General features: G+C 39.0%; 1 long non-coding RNA gene across 1 annotated transcript; it reads left to right on the forward strand.

The window, feature by feature from the left end:
- The first annotated feature begins 23,241 nt into the window (after positions 1-23,241).
- Positions 23,242-25,757, forward strand: LOC146748668 (uncharacterized). The gene is made up of 3 exons (XR_014931436.1): positions 23,242-23,416; positions 24,750-24,945; positions 25,627-25,757. It is a non-coding gene; the product is annotated as an uncharacterized LOC146748668 (long non-coding RNA).
- The last annotated feature ends 942 nt before the right edge of the window (positions 25,758-26,699 follow it).

Consider the following 26,699-nt stretch of genomic DNA (forward strand, 5'->3'; position numbering starts at 1 on the left):
AGTTTATATCACTTTTTAAAACCCCGATTTTATACATACTATAAATAATACGCAATGACAACAATTATCCATTCAGTCGCGATATGAATGGCGTAATATCTTCTCATTAACCTAAGGTAAAGAAAGTTCTCAAAATATCTGCAGGTGGCCCAAACTTTTTATTTAAATCATTCATGAGTAGACTTAAATTGTTTCTTATTGTATTTAACAAACATTTCAAAGGATTACGAAGTACTAATTATGGCTGATAAAGATTTTTTTGCTGACTTAAATTCAGTTACCAGGGCCCAGTGCTGTCTCTTGTAAATGTTTGCTGCGATATGTCGTGTTGTATTTGTATCAAACAATTACGCTCTTAAATCATGAATCAAAAAATAATCTAATTTCACAGCAACTAATAAAAGTATTTTATTTGGCCTCCATCTCTAATACAATTTTTAAGTCACCGAGTAGCCAGGAAACTTACAACGACCTGTTGGATTTGTGCGTGTTTGCAACGCACATTTCAATTTTCGGACTTTAGCGCCACCAGCGGCAGAATTGATACGTGTGTCGCCAACGGTGTAACTGTAACTGTAAGCACTTTCGTTTTACCTTGGATGACGCGACTTGGTGAAAAACGCATCTTAATTACGATTTAACGTTTACCAGATTACAGAAAAAAATCTAAAATATTGTTTTGATTTTGATCAACGTCAAGCAAACAGCTGTGAAAGTGTTCACGTCTTTTCTGGCTCTGTTTGAATATGACAATTCATTGAGAATAAATGAAGGGAAACGTTTATTTCACTCTAGTACTATTTACTCTAGTACTAAATGACGAGAAACCAACCTGTGGGGACATGCGCAGTGAAGTAATGGTTTTGGCATTCTGATTGGTCAATCAAGTTGTCAAGCTTTGTTCTACGTTCCTCTTTTACTCGCGTATTATTTTTTTGTTCAAAATGAAGCTAAAAGCATGCATAATTTAAGTATTATGCCACTTACTAGTCAAGATCCCAGTTTCCAGTTTCCCGCGCCATACTCGCCGTTCGCACGGGACGCTAAACATCAGAGAGACGACAAACATAAAAAAAAAAAAAAACTGTCGACTAAAAATAGTTACGAAGAAGACGTATAATGATGGGGGTGTATATCTTCTCACGATAAAAGGGACGAGCTCATCGTACTAATGTACAGTCGAGCTAAAACTGGCAATACACATGTATTGTCCCCTGGGGATTCATCTTGTGTTTTATGCGTTGTAAATACGAAAATATTGCGCTTTAAGCGGATCAACTGAGACATAGCCATCCATCTTTCTTTTTAACAACGGCGTTAAGTTCTTCAATTTATCACCGCATAAATAAGTTCCATGCCCAGGTTTATTGCTCCGTACATTGTCTGCGATCTTCTTGCTGCGATCTTGTTGTTTAATTTAGTCTTATTTTACAACACATCTGTGTTTTATTTCTCCCACGACATACCAGTGCCGATTTTGTCAATGCACGATTTTGCCAATTTCCTGTTCAGTGTCGTCATTTTAGAAATCGCGTTAGTACGCTATACACAGCCATCTCGTATTTGTAAGCCTCGTTCAACGGCCAATATACGTCGATGTAAGAACATGAATGAAAAGCAAGCCTATTTTACACATGCAACCCTTGAGACAATTACCCTCAAATTCAATTACACTGGTATTGAATATTAGAAAGCTTGATACATCCGGCCACTCACTCGAAGTAAATCAGCCTACTATTTCAAAACATGCCATCCCTTGCAGGAACAGTTTTTTTTCTTCAAAATATATAGTATAATATACGTGGGTGCCTACGCGACCAAGCGTTTTAATTGTGGTGTTAAATAATATTAATATTATAGTTGTTTCATTAAACTCGATATAATATTGAATTGATGCCAAGGTAGTCTTTTAACAATGTAGACAAAAATAAAGGAGAAACAGACCGTTTATATTTTTGAAGAAAATACCGCCTACAAATCAAAAAGTATTTTACTGTAAATGGTGTGGTATAATATTATATTTAACTTAAATTATATTAAATAATATATTTAATATTCGATCGCTTGTTCAGCAAAAGTGTTGAGAAAACTCAGTAAACAAAGTATTCAGAATAAATATATCAGCTAGTGTTTCTTTACCTAAAATTTACAACGATTAAATGCACACGCCATCTCATAGCGACTAAAACGTTAACATACACCAGCTCAACCAAGCCATTATTACTGAGTAGAAAAGAAAACATGGCCGCTAAATAATATTAATGTATAGTTTTGGAGAACTCCATTAGTGCAATTATCGTTGTGTGTGCATAAATGCTTGTGTGTTTTGTTTTTTTTTTAAGTTGAGGAGACACTACTGAATCTAAGCAATGGTGACATGCGGTCGCTCCATCGTATGGTCACCATGGACACCGTCTCAGAAATGTATAATCACGTGATGGGCGAACACTTCCTGCTGCTTCAGTCGCCAAGGAAACCTTAACAGTTATTAATTCAATACTACTTGTCCCGTATTGATTCCATCTATATATACTAATGTTATTTTTTTCTTGCAAGAATTGGGGAAAGGGTATTACTTATCTCCGTGAGGGAGAGAGGGGGTGTCGGTTAACGTATACGTGCGTGAGCAAAATGCATTTGAACGTTAGCGTGCGAATCGAGCGATTGTGCGTGAAATACAGTAAAGTGGCAATTTCCCAGCAGTGATACCGACCCTACGCCGGGAGGCCTTAAGTGGTGCAGTATGAAAGCATATCGCATTCGACACGACTGCCAACTCGAATTACTCAGTGTTTCAATTGTTACGGCTTACAAAGCAAACAATGCAGCATTAGTGGGACACCGCTTTTCCATTTAGCGCCATGAGAGGTGACCGACATTTTAAAACACAAAATTATATATATACTATATGTCCCTTTCAAATTTAATAAGCCACGTGATTGATATGTACATATGCAAATGCGACCTCTAGTACGGCAAATTTGTTCATTACGTCTCGAAATCAGTTTCATTTAAAAGAGAAGTCTTAACCCACAATTCTCCTTATTGTCAACACTCATTTTTTTTCTGCTGATCAAATCTCGTCACGACTTCAACCTATAAATACAAACCCTCAAGGTGTATTAACCGACGCGAGAGTACTTTCGCCTTTATTTTTTTCTTCTCACATTCAAAAGCAGTAAGTTCGATTCTTAGCAAGACATAGTTGAAATCAATATATCGATTGCCATTGCTGAGTGAAACGCACAACAAGTTTAAGCGCACATCTTCTTTTTAATTGGGTCAGGGCAATAATACTGCTTTCTATCCCCGGAATTTCTAGGAACGAACGACGCAAATGATTGCGAGAGGAAAATGAGAAAGATCGATGAGGCATTTACAAGCGCGCTTCGGTTTATTTTTAACCTTCATAGCATGAATGTATTAATTTTATTGATGTTTATCTAATATGAATTTCACGCCAGCACATAAAATTTATCTCAAGAAGAATCTAATTTAGAATTTACAAATAAAATGTATTTCAATGTAACGTTTTATGTTCTCTTTTTCTCTTGTGTGAAGTGTGGTAATATGTAGTGGATGTTGAATATATATACATTATTCACGTTGCTGGTCCGTATACGTTTATACACATTGAAACACACATGTCAGGCAAATTACTTGATTAATTGGTTGGTTGCCATAGAGACCAGAGGATAACATATTCAACACGGCTTCCATTGTGAGATGAAAAATCGTCAGTGGCCGGCTGTGTATTAAACGCAACAAATGTCGTTAAGTTAATGTGTAGTACCCGTGAACAAATATACACGATACACTGTTACATGCGTCTCCAAGTTTTCCCCCATTATGTTTACAACCATTCAGTATATACTGTCTTTATATTACCTTTCCACTACTGACATTTTTATTTCTTTTTTGTATTTCAGTTTGTTAAATGTTACACCGACCTTCATGAACGACGGTCTTTATATTTGAGTGAATGGGGTCCATGACGTTACCCCGGGGCAAGTGACCTCGTGGTGCCAAGGACAGCGGGAATTACATACCTGTTATGTGTTGATATGAATAAGAATGGCAGCGAACAATGGCTCGATAAGTTCGGTGTGACTCGACCACCCGGTGCGAGCGTTCTTGTTGCGATGTTGCTGTTATTTGGCACCACGGACGACAGGGAGTTTCGTAAGTTTCAGCGCGTTTCACGTGTTTTACAACACCTTAGCCAGTAAAGGCTGCCATCCATCCTCGCACGTGTTTTATTAATTAGACGACTCGCTCCTGCTTTAATGTCAGATATATACGGTTATTTGAGCCATGTGAAGAACCGCATGCGCGGTCACATTAGACTATCCATGGAGGTACTTTTTACCCCCATGGACTATCAGGCCTTCTGTAACTGTGTCAGAAACTAATAGCACATATTGCTGTTGGCATAATTTCCGATCCTACACACCTGAGACAAGTTGCGTTTACACACAGCCCAAAAACGTTAGCCCATGCTCAGAAAATGGCGCAAAATCATAGTACGGACTAAATATGACCTGTTTTTAAGACCCAGCCCAGACCTTTAGTACTGGCTAACACGAAGTGTGCGCGAACACTTAGCCCGCTAAGCGCCCGCTGTGGCGACCTTTGGAGTGGGAATATTACGCACGTGATCCATTTCCAAAATGGCCGCAATTATCGGCTATAATGATGTATCCGACACTTTGTTCTCTCTTTACGCCCGTACGCTCGAGGCGGGTAACTTTTAAGGTCAGTACAAATTAAAACTTACTTGGCAGGTAGTCCGGTAACATTTTTTATAGCCTTCTTCAAGAAATGATTTGGAAAAGTAATTTTAACTAACTAATATAGTTGAATTCTTCTTTGTTGGCCAATACTAATACCGTGCAAGAAATAACGTATCTGTCTGAAATGTGAAATTTAAATTTTTCATCAGTTTTTAAATCAGTTTTGTGTGTCGGTGTCGGCAGACTGTTGAGTATTTGTGGTGTTTACTTACAGCTTAGAACGAGAACGGAAGTATTTTAGAGACCTTGTTAAATGCGGGGCTGGCATCTTTCTGGCATGGTCACGTGAACATATGAACCAATTGTTTTGTTGGACGCGATAAAAGAGCAGAGCGCTCAGAACAATGTCGGACGTAACTGGGAAATGTTGTTTCAATTCTGCTACTAGCTGAAAAGAGGTAGTCGGTTAGTTATTTGAAAAAACAAAACACAAATATAAGCATTCCTGCACGGCTATATACTTGTATAATACATAAAGAGCCCTGTTTGTTTCTATGACAACCCAAAAATATAATATAATGCACGTTCACGGATTTGAGGGTCATTCTATGGCCAATGTCCCCTCATGATTCTTGGGAGTAAAATGGTAAAATGCTCAAAAATCGTGTATTGCTATAATTGTATTTGCTTTTATTAACACTATATTATGAAAAGAACTTAAATCTTAAATGAAAATACTGTTCTAAATCCCAATGAATTATATATACCATTTTGGAATGAACAACACGAAATATTGTTGGTGAAAATACTGTTCTAAATCCCAATGAATTATATATACCATTTTGGAATGAACAACACGAAATATTGTTGGTGGGGGCCAGCATTCAATCCTCAAACACCGGATTTACTAAATTGGAACGCGAGCAGACAATTCAGCAGAATGATTATCTAATATTTGCACACACAAAAAACAGTGTTAACAACGTAGACGTGTGAGAACGCAACTTTGTACTTTGAATCAGCGTAATATAAATACTAATGAAACCAAACTTGGCGGTGATCTCCAGTTTATTTTTTTTTATTAAAAATGTTATACGGCTCTTACTTTAGAACGTTGTTAGCACTTGGGAGATGTCTTGCTTTTCATTTGACGTTTTGGTCCGATGACTTATGTTCTGTCTTTATGGGATTTTAATTCGGATTGTATAGTTGTAATAATCAGTATGTTATTGTTCTACTACGGGAAATTTCTCAAAAACTATAGTTTCAAGCACTTAATGCAATGATATCGAGTAGCGATTAATACTCTCGAGTGCATTCATCAATTATTGGAATATAGCGTATGATTACGTGTTTTTTATGGATGTGTTTTTTTTTAATTACACTTAGGCTTTTATACTTTACCTTTAACTCGGTACCACGCCCGACCAATATGCCATGTATGACAATAACGCCGATATTATAGTGGGATATTTAATAAAGAAAACAAACGCGATGCCATGAAGGATTACATCAGAGTTTTGACGTTCCCACACCCATGCATGCACAATTGAAACATGTCTTAACATCTTAAAAGCTAAAAGTGGCGTGTCGATTAACTGACAAATCGTAGCATATTTAAGGGCGGGTTAATGTGTATCTAGTCTCTTGGCATCTCGACCGGACAATGTCCCTTTTTCGCACCATACTTGAACGAATAAGTACAAATGCACGTGCGCAATCGAAAATGTATGCGTCAGATTCCATTTTCATAAAAAAACTTCCATATGTCTGTTTCACCTACTTATGCTTGTGCAACCAAGTTGGTCGGTTGCAGTGATTGTTGTGAGTGGAAGAGATAGAGACTGGATAGTTTATGATTGACACAAAACAAATGGGATTGCGGTATACGAATACAGTCAACAGCAAATACGAATAGCGTTTGAAGTGCTATGAGTACGGAGCCTAAGTGTTTTATGAATCGAAGCCGTCGTCCCGTGTCACGGTGTTTACATCTCCCTGGGCGCTACAAGTCAGTACTGGCTGATTTTAAAAATTAAACGTATTTTAACACCGGAGTAGTTACGTAGCGATGAAACATGCTGTCAACTTGAGGTGGAGTATTTGTAGGTTAAACAGAATTCTGAGTAATAGTTGTGCGGGCAACATTGTGATATTGTGCAACATGTATTGTATTGTTTGCACTGCATGTTCACAGTCTGCTTACGCACATTCTGAACACTAATTTAAGATATTTTAAATTGAATTAATAATTATTATAGTACCATATCAATAACCAAAATGAGCACCAATTTAATATGAAATAATTGGATGGTATCTGCGTGAGTAGTTTCCATTAATGGGGCTTCAGACGGTGAATATATTCTCCATGTTATCACGATGAGAAGAAACCCGGTCTATGGAGCACAGCAAGCTATTCTCGGTAATTCTGTCGCTGTTGCTCAGTTGAATTCGGCAACACGCTTCTACCGATCGTTATCATTTTCTGAAATGAATTACTGTATTATGTTGTTCAGGTAGAAAATCCGGAGAGAAACCAGTGTGCACGTTATTTTTAACTCTGTTAATTTATTATTTAGTAGAATTCATACATCTATCTACGCTGGTGCATAATATTCCACTGCGCAAATTAAGATATGGCAGACTTCCTCGCGCAAATCGAATGCACACAGAAGTCTCGGTGGCGGTAATGAACCCAGAAATGTTATCCTGATTTTTTTGGAACTCCTTAATTCTAGCAGCCTGATAAAAAAAAGCAACGCGAATTTTGCGTCGCATTGAATTAAGCCCCTGTGTATCATAATGGGAAATGCAACGATCGTTGACATATTTCACAGAAATTTCACACTTTCACTTTCCCATGCCAATACTCATTACCATTATCATTCGTCGAACGCGCCACTGCTCGTCTCTGTCTAGTGTTGAACACACCAACTCCAGTTAGCATATGTATAAGTACACCGGTTATTACTACTTAACAATCTTATGAAAAGGAAATCTTTCATCGCTGTCCTATTTCTCTTGCCATATCTAGGGTGGCTCGAGCGCCTACTTTATATCGATAATATTCACCACAACGACTTGACAAAGTTCCAATATTTTTCTTTTCAATATATCAATTCTAAGAGGGTGTCGTGTACTTTAAATTGCTCGCCTGTAACTGGATATCCGCATGTGAACATCCACATGGTTGGGTACAGCGTTTCTTTCTTTTCAGGTTCATCGCATAATTCTTTCGGCGCCATAAGCACAATAATGAGCCTACCTTAAACCGCACAATGTGACACTAGTAATCACCCATCGCTGAAGTTGTGAAATTGTGTCATCACGGCCTGTCCAACTTGTGTTGGTCGTGATACCGCTTGACTGGGGCACAGGTGGTTCCTTTTCTCTCTCGTGTACAAATGCATGACAACTCGCCAATAAAACCTACTAGTATGTCAAATTGTCACGTTTTCTATGGACAGAAACCACAGGCAGGACGAGACAATCACGGAGGAATGTCAGTGTAACCAGGCTGACAGAGACAAGAGAGCATACATGAAGTTACGCGTTTCAATTATTTTAATTTCACATACATTTTGCAATGTCTGATTTTTTTTTTCTCTTCGCGGTTGGAGTACAATGTCTATTTGGATCCAAGACTCGGCCCGGCAATCGAAGTCAGCCACGGACGCGGACAAAAGCGATGTTATCTGGTGTATTATTTGTTTTAAGTAATATAAAGTATACAGCTTCGACATTTTTTTGAAATATTGTTTCCATCTACATTATGTAATGTTACGAAAATGCTTGAAAAGAACATATGAAGATAAAGGAAGAAACACCAGTTTTAGGTACATGCAACATTAATGTACACATTAAAACTGACTCATTTCACCGATTGTACGTTCCTCGACTAGTATATCTTAAATTGCTGGTTTCTTTGCCAGTGTACTGAGTACACGCAATTCAAACTACCTTTGTTATTATGCATCAGTAAATGAACGCAGGGGATATCCAGGTCACTGGTGAATATTAATTGATCCGAATTTCCGCCATTTCCTACTGATATTTAATTTTGTTTTCACTTATATGACTGTGCGTCAAGTTTGGAGCCAACGATTTGTTATCAGTAATGATTGATGGGAATATACCGTCGATTTTCCGATTCATTTGTTTTCAGTTAAGCGGGCTCGTCACGTGATTAACATACGTGTAGTCTACAGATGAAACAGGACAGTAGCGTCGATTGGATAAGACAATGCATGAATACACCACGTATTAAACATAATATTATTATTTTTAAATATAACACCCGATTTGCGAGATGTTGTCGTACAAACATCAAAGAATTAAATTTGGAATGCGAGACGAACAGTGTTGTATGAATTGTATAGTAGCAAATTACCATTTGAATGACAGTTAGGGCAAAGTGATACGACCAAACTCAAAATGAATACCTCCTCTTTCTCAGGTAAGAGGAATTGTGAGAATGCATATTAAACATACGTACTGGGTTGTCTGTACTTTTATGTGGGTTGGTAAACCTCATTAATAACACTAGAGCGGATAGCATGGATTCAAATTAGTCATTCCAAGCACGTTGCATTCACTTGATTTGTTTTTCTGCCCGTTAATGGAGCGAGCAAGATACATAGAGAGAGCATATTGATTCATTTTGTTTTCTTTGCTGTGTTTTATTTCGTAATTATTCCATTTTATAAGGTTTATAAAGCTTCGTCGACGAGGAGTGTTGGTTATGGCAAGTAAACACATTTTTAATGTAATCTTTTCAGGAGACTGACGAAATAAGCTTGACGACTGTCATCATACAGGCTGGATTAAAAGTAATATACGACCGAATGTCTGATTACAATGTCGGATGAAATGGACGTTACAAAGAATCTAATGAATTAAAAAGACATCGCATTCAGTGTTGTCTAATTTCACTCGATGAAATAGAGAACCGTTATTGAAACGTACATGAATGGAAATAAAAGAAAGGAGCGTTTGTTTGAAAAGGAATTGTGACTGTTGAGGTCGGGAATTTACGCTGATTAACTCTTTTATATTGTATATCGTGCTTACCATAACCGAGATTTCCAATTGATTTATGGGTACGATACAATCAACCAATGTCAGTCGCGTGAATATACAGTTATATTCAATCAACGCGAGTTCCCAGGGTACGTCAGTGTACGATAGTTCGCTGTGATCAAAGCCTTCTGTCCGACGGAGATGTTGCTTGCACATAGATTTTGTTTAACATTTCAGAAAGTAAAATAAAATCGGATGGCTTTCAATAGGGTGTTTTGTGTCTGCCAACAAAACTCGCACATTCTTTTGAGACCTGACGTCTGGAGTAAAAACGACCGACAAATGCTTCAGTACATGTATATACTTGACGACTTGTGCCGGATGCGATTTACAAGAACTATTCACAAGAACAACGTGTATGATTATGTTTGTATTGTGTTATTTTAAGGGACAGGGGAACCTCATTATTGTCTGTACGAACACCAAGCCTCCGCCTGAGTTATGTGCCGTGCGCCAGTTAATTTGCATCCCGTATCATAAGCACCCAGTTGTCTTTTAGTTACGTAATATATATGTTGGATGTATACCCTGGGACTAAAGGTGAACACTCTCAGCAAACGCCTGGCACCAAAATGGAGTTGAGAACTAGGTTTTGAGATCTTCATCATCTTATTACCTTATTTCGCGGATTTTGAAGAAAAGCCTTTGCTGTTTTGTGTAAAACATCTATTTTGAAAAAAAAAATGTAATGAGTGTACGCGCACAAACAAAAGTTAGTAAATCAACATTGCTCGTTTACAGGTACATGCATACATTTAATTGTGAGTGACAACCTGTTTAATAATGATGTAACTGTTGCGTGTACTCATTTAGGCTATACAAAACACTTGAATGAACGGCAGCGAGTAGTTCCTGGGCTTGTTCGTTGCCGTGACAGTACATATCAGGGACCCGAGGAGACAACGGTTACTTGTCGCCTTCATTTTATGGCATTGTTTTCAACGCAGTCACCCAAACCTCCTAGTCGTTTCTATTGACACGTTCCGATTTCAGAACCTAACCTCACTACTAATAATCAGTTGGAGTACAAGTAATACAGTGCGACTACTTTACCCACATTTTCTATGGGGCGGCCATTTTGAATCTAATTAAAAATGGCAGCTCCATATCGTATACACGAGAATACATTATCACCAGTGCGCCACCTAACTGTGTCGTCATCTATAAAGAATGAATGGATGGTGTATTATAACAACAATTCCCCGGTGATTGCATAATCGTAGTTGGATTCCAGCTCCACGGTCTGTGAAAATTGTAATTGAGTAATTGCACGCATACGCCATACCCATTTGCAAACATTCCATTAACTTCGATTTTGCCGTTTAAATTCTCCCATAATGCACCGACGTCATTGCAAACAACTACTTGTCGCAGTTTGGAGAGACAGTGTCCGTTGTCATGACAGTCACGTGATCTAGCCGTAATATTGTTAGCATAAACCTTTGTCTTCTTGTCCTCACACTCTTCCCTCTCCACTTCTTCATTATTCTTCATGTAGCCATGTATACGTTTTTCACTAACAGTTCTCGTTTAATAAAGGCAATGACAATGCCAAGTTTACATTTGACGATGTCTTGCAGTACCATGGAGTTCACCTCATGTACACACCACATACGTACACACGTGGGCCATTTTGAAAGTAGGTCGTGGACACGGTTAACGGGGGTGTATTTCAACGCTACGGCAGCCAAGGGCAAAATAACAAGTTATAGCCTGATGAAAACGAACCCAGCAACGGAGAATTTAACGCCACGTAACAGTGTTTAACGGAGTGTGATACAGTATAAGACATTCTGATGAAACCGTCGTAGTCTTCAGAAAACAAATTAATACTTCAACTGAAAATTATAATTGAAAACAAAACAAAAACATTATTCTAATACACTGTATACGACTCTGTCTCTACAGAGAGTTCTTTTTATTTAAATTCGGGTGACCACCATCGAAATTATACTGGTTGACTGAATGATTGGGGTCTGGCTACTTGCAAGATTGTGCCTGATTGGATACTTAGCTTAACAGTTATACCAACCAGCGTGTTTGTTGACGTATTATATTTTCCCTTGTATATAATTATGCCTATACTCAACTGGGATGATTGACAGTCCGTTGAATTACCAGGTATGACTAGGAATCGATCGACACGAACGACGAACACTTCGACAATGTATGGTCCAATTAAAATACAAATCACCGTTCCAAAGTTCAGGAGGCGAATAACGAGGTCGTAAATAATTTTTTTTTAGTTTGTCATTTACTTGATATGTTTGTTCTATCGTCCTAGTGTTTAAACTATTTCGAGCGTTTCGTCTACATTGTAAGTTATAAAGCCATTAAAATATATAAAGCTTTTCACAATTGTGTTATTGTTTTTTAAGTGATATAATGGCAACTGGTCGGCTGAATGTTTCATCACAATACCACAGTAATTGGACAGACCATGTTAAAAAAACGACGTTTTGTTTTGGGATCCTTGAATCTTTACCTGTCCGACAATGTCTAGTTTGACATTGACCAAATGTTGAAAACATCCTTATTTGTGTGTGCGTGTGTGTGTGTGTGTGTGATTCCATGACCTTTCGCACACATTCTTTTGAAAGAAAGCACCCACGCCACGTACACGCTTCTGGGTTGAACACGCCCCCTCCATCTATACGCTTGATTCATACACAGTCCTATATAGAGGGACTGTGGTTCATAATATTTCCAGAACCTCCGTGGAATTTACAGATGAAATGTCATGGTTTGCCGGGTGTTGCTGTTAAATCCTCGGAGTCGGCATTTCACCTAGAAACATAGCCCGAGGTAATTTTGTTTTTCAAATGAAGGAGCGTCCCTTTTATGTTAGACAATTAGGTTGTATTTATACGTATTTCATGGACACTCTATTCTCAAGGATTTCGAAACACATCAATATTTTCACAACACGCAGCTCAACAGTTATAATCCCCCACCCCTCTATGATGAATTCGCCAACATCTCTCCCGAAATCAATTTAACATGCGCATGCGCACTCGATTAAAAAATAGACACGACTTCGTCGCTCTATGTTTAGTTTTGTGTGAATTTATAGAATGAATTACGTATAGACTGTATAATTGAAACTGTTTAAGTCTAGCTGAGAGTAATGCAATCAAGTTGGATTTTATTGAAAAGGGTTTAGTGGTATGCGTCACACGATAACTTGGAGGAAAATATCAAGTTACGACATATTTTCAAACAAAGGGTGAATTAAAGAAAAACGAGATTGTAATGTGACAATGGTTATTGATTTGGCCGAATATTTAACTACAAAATAAATATATTATTGAAGAAGATGACTGACCACAACAGTGTGGACCGACATGGCGTTCCTTTCAAACTGTACTCTACACGTGCTTGTTTTTGTCTAGTGTTTGCACATGTTGGTTCACACTGTTTGTGCAACGTCCACACAATGTGTCACCTTTTGGGGACACTCGCGTCATTGTTATCGGGCAAGGTGACTACTTATCGTTTTTTATCGCGAGCCCAAAATACATATATCTATCTACGGATTTATAAACCAGACCTACCACGTGATCCAACAGTCGATGTCAAGGTACAAATTCCATCCGCCCATTTTCACCAACATCCAACAAAACGAATAATGACGAATGATGAACAAATTCACAAAATCGGAATTTATGAGAAAATGTTCCTGGGCCTAAAATGTTATGTATTGTTATATATACGACGTCGTAATTACGTTTCAGTTCTGGGATAGTTTCATGAGAGCGACGGATGCGATGATGTTTTCGCTTGTAGCTACTTTAAAATAAGGGGTGGTAACTTGAAATTCGATGAACCTTGAAACTAACTTGAAAAAAAAAACCAAGCTCGAAATCCGCAAATATGGTGATAGTTTGTTTGGTGTCAGGCGTTCTGAAGTTGTAAAATTATATACGACTATTTTCCTTTCACCTTTTGGTAACCATCCCTCCTTAACCAACGTTGAATGTACGACATTTGTATGATACTTTGTGAACAAGACTCGTAGCTCGGAGCAATACTGATATCTCTTCGACCCCTAAGGAATGTGTTCATAGTTTATTATCTGCCACCAACGTGTAATGTCGAGATTTGTTTCTATCGGGCCCCATGGAATGGAAAGGAGAGGGGAGGGGATAGTCAGTAGTGTTCTATATTTCTTGAATTGCACAGTTTGTTTTCTTCTTCTGACTAGTTACGAAATCTGTACCGGCGTTTATTTACACACTGTTCGATTCCGTCATGCAATTAATTATTTAATTCTGGAATAATGCCAGCCCGATCAATGACTCTTAAGGGTAGTTATATCTTAATTAATTACATGGAAACCTGTACGATTACTGAAAAAAAATTACGGCGTCATAATCCGGAAAATTGTCGCAATATATATGCAAAAAATGTTAGATTTCAATAAATATGACAGGGAACGTTCATACCAAGGACCTCGTGTCGCCATCCGTGTCAGTTACGCACCGATACAGCGTTCTGCATCGTGCCTGAATACAGCAAAACTAAACTTGTCTATATTGTTCTTCGTGGTCAGACCAGAACGTTGTAGCGGTGTATATCGTGTCTCATGCCTACGCCAAATATAGATCTGATCTCCCCCAGAGAGACCGCGTCGGTTACATTGTATCTGAATGTCAATACCAGGTGAAATCCGACATGTGTACGTATCGGAAATAGACCCGATCTGGGCGAGGGTAATCTGTGGTTACGAGAAAGACTATATATTAGTGAATGTATTTTCAGTTTAAGTGCAAGCAAGCTGCATTCTGTCGATTTGTATCCGATACAAGTGACTAAGCACGCTGAGATTTATGTCTGAAGTATATATAGGAATGGCGGACGAGGCAATTTAGACAATAGGGTGAATAAACACCCACACTGTATGCCAGGGTTGTAAATTTTCCCGACTAAACAGTTAGTATGGTCTGCTGTGCATTAAAGGCCCGTTTATTTGATCGCAAATATGCAGTAAGAAATGAAAGACTATCCAGTCGAGTGAAAGTACAATTGTTCCTTGGCAATGCCCTGTTGAATCTTGGTCACTCTTTGTGGTGTTTTGGTATGTGTGCCAGTATGCGTGACGTTATCACGACTCCAACAAAAAAAAACCTCCTACCCAAATGCAACGAGATGAGTTTAAACTGCGGACACAGGACAAAGGTTCTAGACTAGAGCGTAAATACAACACGTATACATGTATATACATTATTCTCATCATAGTAATGAACTGAGTTTATTACCAAACGCTTCAGCGTGGTATTAAGAGTTTGTTTTCAGGGGTGGGTGATACCAAGGTGGGAAATGGATGCACATATGGGGTTAATTCCTTGAATTGCAATATAGAGGGTTCAGGCTGAAATACAATATATAGTGTTTTCATGTTTCGTCTGATATTTCTGTGGTATTCTGCTGCTGTAAGTAATGCACGATTTGTTCCGAAATTCAGTATATTGTGTGTATTCCAGGGTTATTCGTTTTTTGCTGAAAACACCCCTATTTTTTAGTGGCAGAGTTTGAATAGTCTCACTCCCACTGGGAAATCTGCATTGTTGCTTGAATGTGAGTTAATTAAACACATTTTCCAGACCGGCGAAAGAGTATGCAACAGCCAATTTTAACAGCCTGTCACGTGATTTTAGTCTGAATGTCAACATGAACAGGCTAGTCCATTTTACGCAGGAGTAATTGGGAGTAGAATATGTGAGGAATAGTATCAACAGAGATGTGTATAGTGAAAAGTAATATCTATCCTTCATTTACATCTCTGAGCATTTCTGTTTTAGTATATTGGTTTGAAAATGTTGGACTTGCATGATTTGCAATGTGTTTTTTTAATGGGACTCCCCTATTGATCGAATCCCGGGTTTGAACGAGAACGGCACACCACGTGATTCGTTTGAATACAATGCTGATGGCAAACATGCCGTGTTACTGCGGTACTCCACTGACGGGATGACTTACTGCATGCTACAACTTCGCTTGTGATGTTGCTTGTTAGCCATGGATTACATGAATCTTGATTACCAGTCAAATGTTGCTCATTTGACGTTGGTAATCTTTATTTGGAACTGAGTAACTTCCTGGTACTTCGTACTATGATAAAAATCAGTCAACATACATCAAGTTCTCACAATCGTAGTATTCCATGTGATGTACACCTAATATGCCAAAAATGTTGCTGAACGATTTGAACTGAATAAAAATAGCAGACGAAAATTTGTTTACAAAATAAAAATACTTCGGTTGCCAATGAAAACCGGTAAAAAACAAGCAATATGTTTTCGGCTGTTATCATGGAAGGGACATGAACGTGAAGCTAACGTCTGTTTATAACTAAAACCGGGCACCTGATACGAGGTTTGCAAAATAACATGGCAGTCATTAGAAGTCACTTTATTTTATTGTTAGGACGTATTCAACCGTTAAATGTATAATTTCCAATCGTTTTGCGATAGTATTTTCTAGATTGGAAGCAGCATTTACATTTTATTCAAAGTTCAAAGCTGCGTTGGGATTCCGTTGACAGTGGTAACAATGTCGGCGCCGGTGATCTCTTACCAGTGCGCAACGTAGCCAAAATAAAAGGCATGATCATTTGGGCACTGCTATTACAAGACTTTGGCTGTTGCCATGGTAGCGGTGGGTCAGGATTGTTTTTCCAATTAGTGATGGTACGACCTGCCTGTCAAGTATGAACCGTGACAAAATCAGCCAAGCCAAAAAAAAATCACAGAAGAGTTAAAAAGCCATTCCTGCTGAACAGTTACTTTAACTTCGGGGTCAACTTTCTCATTAATGAAAAAAGATATCAAAAATTCAAATAGTAACTTTTTGCCCACACTCCAGCCGAGGACAATGAGCTATGTCTGAGGTGTTGTATCACAGGGAGTTGGACAAACTTGTGTATTTTAATAAATTATTGAATAATAAAATGTTATATAACTTTTCTTTTACCCCCCTCCCCTTCCTGGTATCTATTTCAAGTATTTTTGTCAGGTTCAAATCGTTCACCAGCATTTTTGGCATGTTAGATGTACATCACATAGAATACTAGGATTGGGAGAACTTAATGTTTGTTGACCACCTGGAATCTGAGTTTTATAAATCTTGAAGGGCTCTCGGAAGATCCACCCGCTGCCTGGACCCGCAGTAAAATCTCCGATTAATATGGAGCCGCAACCATCAACATCGATATACCATGAGGTTTCTGCTGGCGACGTTGCGGCGTTACTCAGTTCCAAATAAAGATTACCAACGCCAAATTAGCAAAATTTAACCGGTAACCAAGACTCAGTCTATCCACGACAAGCAAGCAACATCACAAACGAGGTTGTAGTGTGCAGCTCACGAGTCAGCGACGACCGATTTCAACGAAAGTCATTCCGTCAGTGGAGTACCGCAGTTGCACGGCATGTTTGCCAATGTACAGATCTGTGGAGGAACTTTTAACTTCAACATCAACCGTGTATCGTAGTCGCCCAGTTTAAGTTCTGGTTCTGTCGTGGTCCCAACTAAAGGGCGACAGTCGTCGTGTCGCGTCCTGTTCGATATGGGACTCACAGCGACGTATACAACGCGTGTAAAATACATTGTTTATTTACATGAAATTCGAACACACGCTGTGCTACGACCACCGCGCTTAAACATCCACGAGTTATTTATTCGGACAATGACTTAAATTAGACGTCTGATTATTTTATTTTCACACGTACAGCGACACGCGTTCTACACTGACAAGCGTTGCTAGGTCGCAGCACTGTCTTGGAGCATATTAATGTGCAATTGGGTTCCCCGATCTAAATTTCTATCCCGGTTTGTTGCACGTTCTTTTTTTAATATGAAATAATCAAATATGGGACATGTGTATAATAACAGAACCCCACACCCTCCCCGTGGTTTCGCTCGTGAAAGTACGGCAGCAGGATACACCGCATCACTCGTGAAAATAACTTCCATACGCAATGAAAGCCACGGGGAGGGTATCTGTCATAATACTTCATTATCACTGAAAACATTTTTCCCCTGAAATAAATTCCAGTGAATATGCCATTTCCCTCATACTATATTGAGACACAGCGCAGTGAAAAATAGATTCACATGTAATGCTTGAAAACATGTCAGCAAAAATAAATTAAGTGAAATTCTACGTGACTTCATAATAGTTGGAAATGAACACATTACACCCGACCCTACCACTCCATATACAATGTAAACTACACCCCAAAACATCCTTTCACCCACAGTTACTACCGTGTTTCACCAGTGTATTCTATTTGACGTCAGAAGAAATTGAAATAAACAAATTAATTATAATTTCAGCCTCTAGTTGACCACTGATTAAATAAACTACCTCGTCTTTATGTCAACTTGCAGTTATTCGTTGCCTACATCAGTGACTTCAAAATATATGTTTCAATCCCAGGAATTTCACTCGCTGTTAATTGCATGGGAGTGGCAGTCTTTAATGAATTTCTATTGTCATGTCAATTTCTTGCGATTACTCGGAAAATGAACCACATACCGCCTAGGTGCTGTGACCAAATCCTGGTATAAGCACCGGTTAGGCAGTCTTGAACTATGCATGTGAAGCCAGCTGTGGGGTATATCCAATCCTATCGATCTTTCATTGTTTGGTAACTATTTGCTGCAAATGCAACAAAAATCAATATAAAAATATTACCCACACAGCATTCTACAGGTTACTTGTTGTGTTCCAGTGTTTGTCCAATAATAATAAACATAACATTGAACAATGTCATGGTATCGTCGTTTGGGCGACTACGTTTCTGTGAAAAAATAACTTGTTTCGTAACAATCTTTGTAGTTTTGCTCAAAACCTTTGGTAATAAAATTACATTCCAGTAAATATGATACAGCAACTATGTGATACGTCATCAGTTCATGATGTGAACGTAATAATATTATAAATCGTTACATTCCGGAAATCACGGTGTCAGTAAACATCGTGTAACCCCAAAGCCAACTGCGTCTCACGAAAGTTTTTTTTTTCGTTTTCTGTCTCCACATGTTTACCTGAGTGCCAGAGATGTTTACCTCGGTCGTGGGACTATCGGGTTGCTCTACAACACTACAGGGCAATGTAATAGTATAGGCGGAGTCATTACTGGAGAATATCACGCAGGTCGATTAAAAAAACATAAGGTACTGTTAAAAATACCTCCGTGAGAAAGTTGAAATCCGACCTCTTGTGGTTAAATCGACCACCGTGCCGAGTTCCAGATCACACACGGACGTTCACCTTTACTAATGTGTATATAATATGTATTAACAATATTCTGCATGAAATATACATTGTTGTAAAAATTATCGGGAATGACTTAAGTGTTGTGAAAACTCTGACGTCTTAAATAACAATAAATATACTATAAGTGATAAATTCCTCTGAAATTAAGTTGTTTTTAAAATGTCTGACTTCGAGTTTTGCCATTATCAAGCAGAGAATGGAAATAGTTCACCTGGAAATACTAGTAATCAAATAAATGGTCATAATATTTTACATTTCTATTGTCCGGCGAGAAATCAACATTGAGAGTGACCTCTCCCTAAATACAGTTGCGTCGAATAGTCGATAAAATCAACTTGTCAAGTTATTATAATATACTAGTAATATAATGTAAACTTTTCTAGACGAAGAGTCATTGTAAATGTTGGTCTGTGATCATTGAGAAAATAAGTAAATATATTTGTCATGTTTATATTTAAACCAGATTTAAAATAGCATATGAACGTGTTTATGTCATCGAGTTTCTTTGTTGAGTTAATTCCACGTTGAGACAGCTACCCTGGAATGCACTTTCTGCGACAGTCTATCGGAGACAGTTAACCAATAATCTGTAGTCGTGCATATATAAAAATTGGCGTTGGTCTGAAACGCTTTGCGGGGTACATTCGGGCTGCACTTGAAACCGTGCAATAATATATATGTATATCACACGAGTGTCCGCGATAGTTAATGCTCCGTATCCCCTTGTGCAGCGATTTGAGCTCGAACATCGACAGTTTGGCTCACCTGGACACATTTCAATTTGCATATCAACGTGACATCAGTGTAAACAGGTCAATTAATCAAATCACACAAGAGCTCGCGTTAACAAATGGACATTCTATAAGACTCCCGATGGGGAAAATGTCACCTTTCATCGTCCACGTCCCCAGTGGTGTTGTTCGTGTGCACGTCTGATTCAACGTCTTCAAACCCCGCCTCGACTCTGTAATTCACCCCGAAAGCAGTCCCGTAAAGGGGAAGAGTGTCCAGCCACCTCGCACATCTCTCCCTCGAATCATGTTTGTCGTTCGGTTCCTGCTGCGCCAGAACTTGCTCAGCAAGTTCGGGCTCCATGTCCGATACGTTCAAGTACTTCCTACCCTCGGCGCTAAAAAGTTCCTGGTAGTTTTCAAATATTTTCTCGTCCCCAGTCCGCCAATCGTGGTGATATTTGGCAGGATTGTCACTATGTGCAACTTTGTGTAGCTTTCTCCTTGCCATCGACATAACATGCATCGGCTGTCCCGGTATGGTGTTGTGTCTCGGACCTTCCGTGTCCCTTTCCGTGGTCGATTCTTCCACATTTTCCGCGATATTTGGAAATTCTTGCTCAGTTTGTTGTGGAGTTGGGTCATATACTATCGTAATAGTGTTGTTAGGCATTTGTTCATGTGCATACATCTCCTGAGAACCCCCTGTCGTTGCTTTGAGCTTTGTCGAGGCGGGCTCCAGACTAAGCGACCGAGCCTTCCGTTGACGGGAAAGCGCTCTTTCTTTCCCGTCCTGTGCTGCGAAAGATGGACATGACGTCGACCGCACTTGCGCCGAGGCGGCGGCGGCGGCACTGCTTGAGCGTAGACTCGGTTGACTCGAAGTTCCGCTGACTCGCCGGGTGTTGTTTGTCAAGACAGGTAATTCCAATGTGTCTTTACTGCACTTCGTACTCGCCTTTGATATGTCCGATACCTTCCTTGCCGAGCTAGACAGCGTGTGTGAGTGCCGCGAGTCCGGCGTTGAACTGTTCGCTTCCCTGCGTTTTCGAATCCTGGAGATAACAGTACCGTGCCTGGAGTTATTTGACGGTAGTGCGGCAGTGGCCTTGCTGCGTTGCGGTATGATAGCTTCCTGGTGCCTGTACTCCGGAGGCTGTCTCCGGGGAGTTGACGGAACGGCACCGGGCGAACTGCCATTCTGTTGACCGTACGTTGGCGATGAGTACTTGCCAACCTGCGGTTGAAATTCAAACGAAAGACGCTGTTTAGATGACGGCCTTTTGTCGACCATAATAATGTCCAGGACCATATTTTTGTTAATGTCGTACACGACACGGCTCAACTTCACTGTGACGGGTTATTCAATGGATATCCGTGCAGGCAGAACGGTGATATCTTTTATATTCAGCGCATTACTGTTCCGCTAATGCAGAGTCTCGAGGGTCGTTGATATAATAAATCCGTTAACGGTGTGGTGAAATAACACTTACTGGCGTCGCGTTACAGGTAAGAAAAAACATACACCACGCTGTAAAGCTGATCTTCACGGTATTTTCATAAGCACATACAGTCCCTCTCATTAAACTGTGACCGTTGATTCTCTTTTTTTAAAGTCCCCTTGTATAGAGTATTGTCTCGTCACCACCAAAGGCTGCAGCGTTATGACAATTGTACTTCGGCTACGATCCGGTTTTAACCTCAGAGGAACTCGGATAAATAGATGCAATGACGTCAGGAGCTTTTCACGTGAATGACCGACGACCTTATTTGCACACGGCGTCAATTGGGTATAAGAAACGCTTGCCAATAGGAAACGAGGCGGCGAGTCTGGCGAAATATGTCCGCCTTTCTGTGTACAGCGCCGCTTAGCAACAATATACATACCTGTGCTGTGAGTCATGCTCTGATTGGCTGATTACCGGACTAGTTTTTCAGCAGCTGTTCCGGTGCTAGTACATGTATATAGATCGACCATGGAGGCATAAACATATCGACTAACTCGACACCTTTTTCAGTGGACTATACTCGAATCTTGCTATACAAAGATAAATAAAAAAAATGAAGTAAACACGCCTGTAGGCAGAAATCTCTGCAAGCATGTACACACGAAACACAGGTCTTTATAACGATATTACGTCACCGATTTCGCAATTTAATTTTATAATTAGTAATATCGATTGGCCGTCAATAGAATGTCGTGAATTGAGGCTAACCAACTAACACACACGCACGCACGCACGCACTGGTATAATGTGATCGGAGGTTGTGGGTAGATTTTACAGGTGACACTTTGCACTAAAATTGTATTGTATAAAAATTCCACCCGTTAAATTGTTATGCTTGACATAACCGGCCAATGCGTTGGTTATTTTTTTATATCTAAACTGTGGGTTTTTCTTGGATGTTTGACCAATGACTGTTGGAGTTTCCAACGTCTCCACGCTGTCAACCAATAACCATCCCTAGATAACGTAGTCATGTATGCATTTGTATTCAGTCTCGGACTGAGTTGTGCATTTGGGAATACGTCTCAATTTATTGTTACCTAATTCACGTTTACTAGGGGGGGGGGGGTAGCTCGTATATAGCACTATCATTGTAACAACATGAAGGGTCTTCCAACCTTTCGTCGTCCCATTCATTTGTCAACTTTGAAGCAGTGCCATATGTGAAATCGTGGAGAGCCCAGAAATGGAATGTTTTCATCGCTCTGATTAAGTACAGGTTTGAACGATTACTAAGCGCTTGCGGCCACAGCTCGGTAGATTTCGTATCATTTCACGACTGTAAAATTGAAAACAGGAAATGGTTCAAAGAGTTTTGTAATAATAGTTTGTTTTTCACGGATAATATTCATAAAAAGGGTCAACATTAAATTCGACTCCGAGTTTCACAGTGAACAACCGCAAACTTATACAACTCCGAGTGAACAACAGTAATGATATAGCCAAGATACGCGACAAACAGGTATGCCAATAACATTGCCTCGTACTTTTTTTTTTAATTTCCAGTGTTAAGTACGAGTAAGCAAAGAGATTAGACGAAAGGTTTCCGCAATTAAGTAGCCTTTTGTAACGTATACAACTAAATTCGGCGAAGTAATCTTTCAATGACGTAGAAATCCTCATGTAAACAAAGAGCTCAGGTTACCCCTGAACGGCCTATTCCTCTATCAGAATAATAAATCCATTTCATTGCCAGGGGACGATGGTAATCTGCAAAGACCCGTGGTTGTCACGCGGAGACGATAGGAAAGGACAATCCAGAAGTAAAAAAAAAATAATTGTGACAATGATCTTTTTTTCTGATGTGAAAAAACTGCGGCCAAATCAATCGCCGTGGATGCGTTGTAGAGGTAGGGTTTCCTGAAAAGCAGGCGTGTGCTCGTATCCGCTTACTAACCACGCAAAGCGTAAACAATTGATGATTGTTTAACCACTTTCATTGTCTGACGCGGTGATTCGGGAAAACAATAACACGTGTACGTGTACCACCGATACATCATGAATGCGACGGAAGAAGACCCTTCAAATCCTTTACCCAGATATATGATGCACGACAGGGAGGATGTTCTTTTCGTAATTGACGTAAGTATGTCCGAAAAAAGGACTCATCTGGACAATCCAAAATCTGACCACATACATCTTGTTGTCTCCACGGTAACATACAAATAGGATCTCAATCAACATCCCACAATGCAATTCACCATAAGTTGATAACGCCTTGCATGTTATCTGATGGAAACGTTTGGCATTTTTTATAACTACAGATAAAAACAGAGAATTAAACTCATTATATTGTCAGTTATGCGTATACTAATCTTATTTTGAGGTCACCAGACTATCATGAATATTATATCTTCGGAACAAATAGTAAAGAAATTGCGCAGTTTTACATCTACCGTGCTGTGATGATGAGATGTGGCAAGCTGTCCGCTCATCGTGCGTGCACGCTAATAACATAAATACATGCGATTAGTTGTTTTATTTGGAATGGAGCCTTTGTTGCGATCAGCTGGTGCGTCCGGTCCTTTTTGTCTTCAAGCTGCACAACCTGTTACGATGACACATCTCATCATTCGTGTTGTCAATGAATGATAATAAAACAGTTCCACGTCCTTATCAGATTACATAGACATCAGATAGACTGTCATCGCCAGCATCAACAACATCATCAGTATCATCATCGCCGCCACACCTCTGTGATAAGTAGCGTGAATATGTGCCGCGTAAAAACTCAGGTAGATTATCAGTACGACACTGCATCTATTGTCACGAATGTTTCACACAAATACGGAAGTGAATATGAATACTGAGAAATATCCTAATAAACTCTTCTGCAAGTAGGCGTATATAGCTAACCATAAAGTTGAATTTTAAATGGGCGTATTTGGATACTTACAATTATCATGAAGGCCAAATTGCCTGAAATCACTGAGAATTGTTTCGAAGAAACTGAGGCAATGTATTTTCTAATCGCCCAAATGAATACGACATGGTATACCACTTGTGCATTTGATAGAAAATGGCTTAATTCTCACGCAGTCTTCAAAACGTGTTTTTAGAGTTAAGTGGTATAGCAGATACATTGTTCTAATCGCGCACTAAGACATAATATTTATGTTTAATGTCAAATTTCATATACATTATCGATAACACAAATCATAAACTTTGCACACACAACCGTGACTATATCGCATGATATATGCTCGCTAATCACTGACGTCATCATGATCGCCAAATATAGAAAATGACTTATTATAAATAGTTACTCATGGATTTCAAAGCAAGTAACCAGTCATGTTCGCCAGTCAGGGTCACATGTATTCGGCCTTCGCCTCATTATGATACGTTGGCAGAATTCCCAAAATAAACCTGTATTCTCTGAAAATATCGTACCATATATATTATCTGATTTCAGACTTTCCATGAACAACCTGATTGCATTCAAGACTATACGTCAGTGTGCAAGTCACTCGCCCACGAACGTAATATTTTGAATATAGTGAAATTTGAACCATTGGAGTGAGTGCACCAGGACACGCGGTGATGTATTTTGGAGTGCCATCCAATGAAACGTGCAACATGAACCTCGCATGTGAACACAAAATAATCAGGTGATTTTTTTATTCTCAAATGTGCTAATTTTGATTTGCATACATTGAATAAGAAAACATTGTGTAACTGGTCATTGACTTCATTTCATGCCACCTTCAACTCTTGGCGTATGACGCTGTTAATATTTTGGCGTGTTTTAAGCGTTTGTTGTCAAATGCGAGGTTCCAACTAAATAATGATATATATATTCTGAAAACTCAACCAAACAAAAAGATCACAAATACGAAGAGAAAATTCTGGGCCACCGACGGAATTTTCTCTGCCGATCGATCGGTATATTGTCAGTATTATGACGGAAGCTTTCCACTGTAATTTCTCTATAAGAAAAATAACGACAAGACATGGTGCATATAACTTTAGATTGTAAATTATTAAATGACGTCATTCGATTTATGCGACACTTTGTTATCAATTACCGCATACGTTTAGTGGTACTCGCACTCAAGTGAGAGACAAGCTTTCTTGGAAAGACATTATTTCTGATAATGCCAGTATAGTCACGATAAAATAATAATTCAGGATGGGTTTATGGACTGTACTGGACCATGATTCGTTTTTAACTGAGCGGCTTGTTATGGAAATGCAGTGTTTATCTCCATGTGATAGACGTGGTATATATCCGCAATCCACTCACAAGCTGATGACGTACAACCAAATAAATCCTTTCTTTAATTTGATAGATTTTGCAGTTTGTCGTGAGAAAAGAGAAGTCGTACGAAGGTCGTCAAGCTCCTCCTAGTTTTCTTATTTTAACAAAATGACTTGATATATACACAACTGTGGCAGGTTTGTGATGAATGTATAGCGTCAAATTATGGCTCATCGCTCGATACGATGTTAGTACTCCTTATACCCTGTTTGAGCAGCTTTCACGTTTCTGAATGGAGTATTCGAGGAGTTCATATCAAGAGTGGCTGACTGTAAAGCCTGGCGCACACGAGAGCTATCAGCTCAGGCAAAATTCATTCGTGGCTGTTTGCTTAAGCAAAAATCTTCCGTGTGCGCGCAACTTTACGCAAGATTTTAGTCACTCGTGGCGAAATGGTGAATATCTATTGTGTTTGATAAATTTCGCCACTCGTGGCAGAATGCTTTCCGTGTGCGGTGAAATGAAAGCTATCTGCTTACGCGTACTCGTAAGTGCGCATGCGTCGCGAATGTTTACATAACAACAAAATGGCTGCGCTCACGGACTCGGAATTTGTGAATGACGCTCTCTTAGAAGAGAGTCTTGTTGACATTTGGCCGGATTACCCTTGTCTGTATGATGTAAGGTCAAAGGATTTCAAGAATAGGGATAAGAGGAACCAAGCTGTATCTGAAATTGCAGAGAAGCTCAATAAAACAGGTATATTATGTAATTAGATAATACCGGTAATAATTTTGTGAAATTTTTACGCATCTCAATTTTTTGCAGGGTTACAAAGTAGGTTTCAAAAGCAAAATTGAGTCTCATCTCAATGTTCTTAATTTTTTTTTCCATTTTGTTTTAATCATGAGTTAAGATTTGTTGTATTATAGCAGCCACAGCTATTCTTTGTTCAAATATCTCTTTATAATATCTTCTCATAGAAAATCAACAAAAGTTGATAGTTAATTTCATCATGTCAAAAATTAACATTTAAAATGCACAGATGCGATATGTAGACTGAATATGTTAGGAAAAAATAAATAAAAATAAAAATCTCTACTGAACTGAAAATTTTAAAACAATTTTTTTTCTTTGGCTTGATAATGAGATTTGATGTTCTCC

The sequence above is a fragment of the Saccoglossus kowalevskii genome, chromosome 2, assembly GCF_978046115.1.
Source record: "Saccoglossus kowalevskii chromosome 2, keSacKowa6.1, whole genome shotgun sequence".
Taxonomy (NCBI): domain Eukaryota; kingdom Metazoa; phylum Hemichordata; class Enteropneusta; family Harrimaniidae; genus Saccoglossus; species Saccoglossus kowalevskii.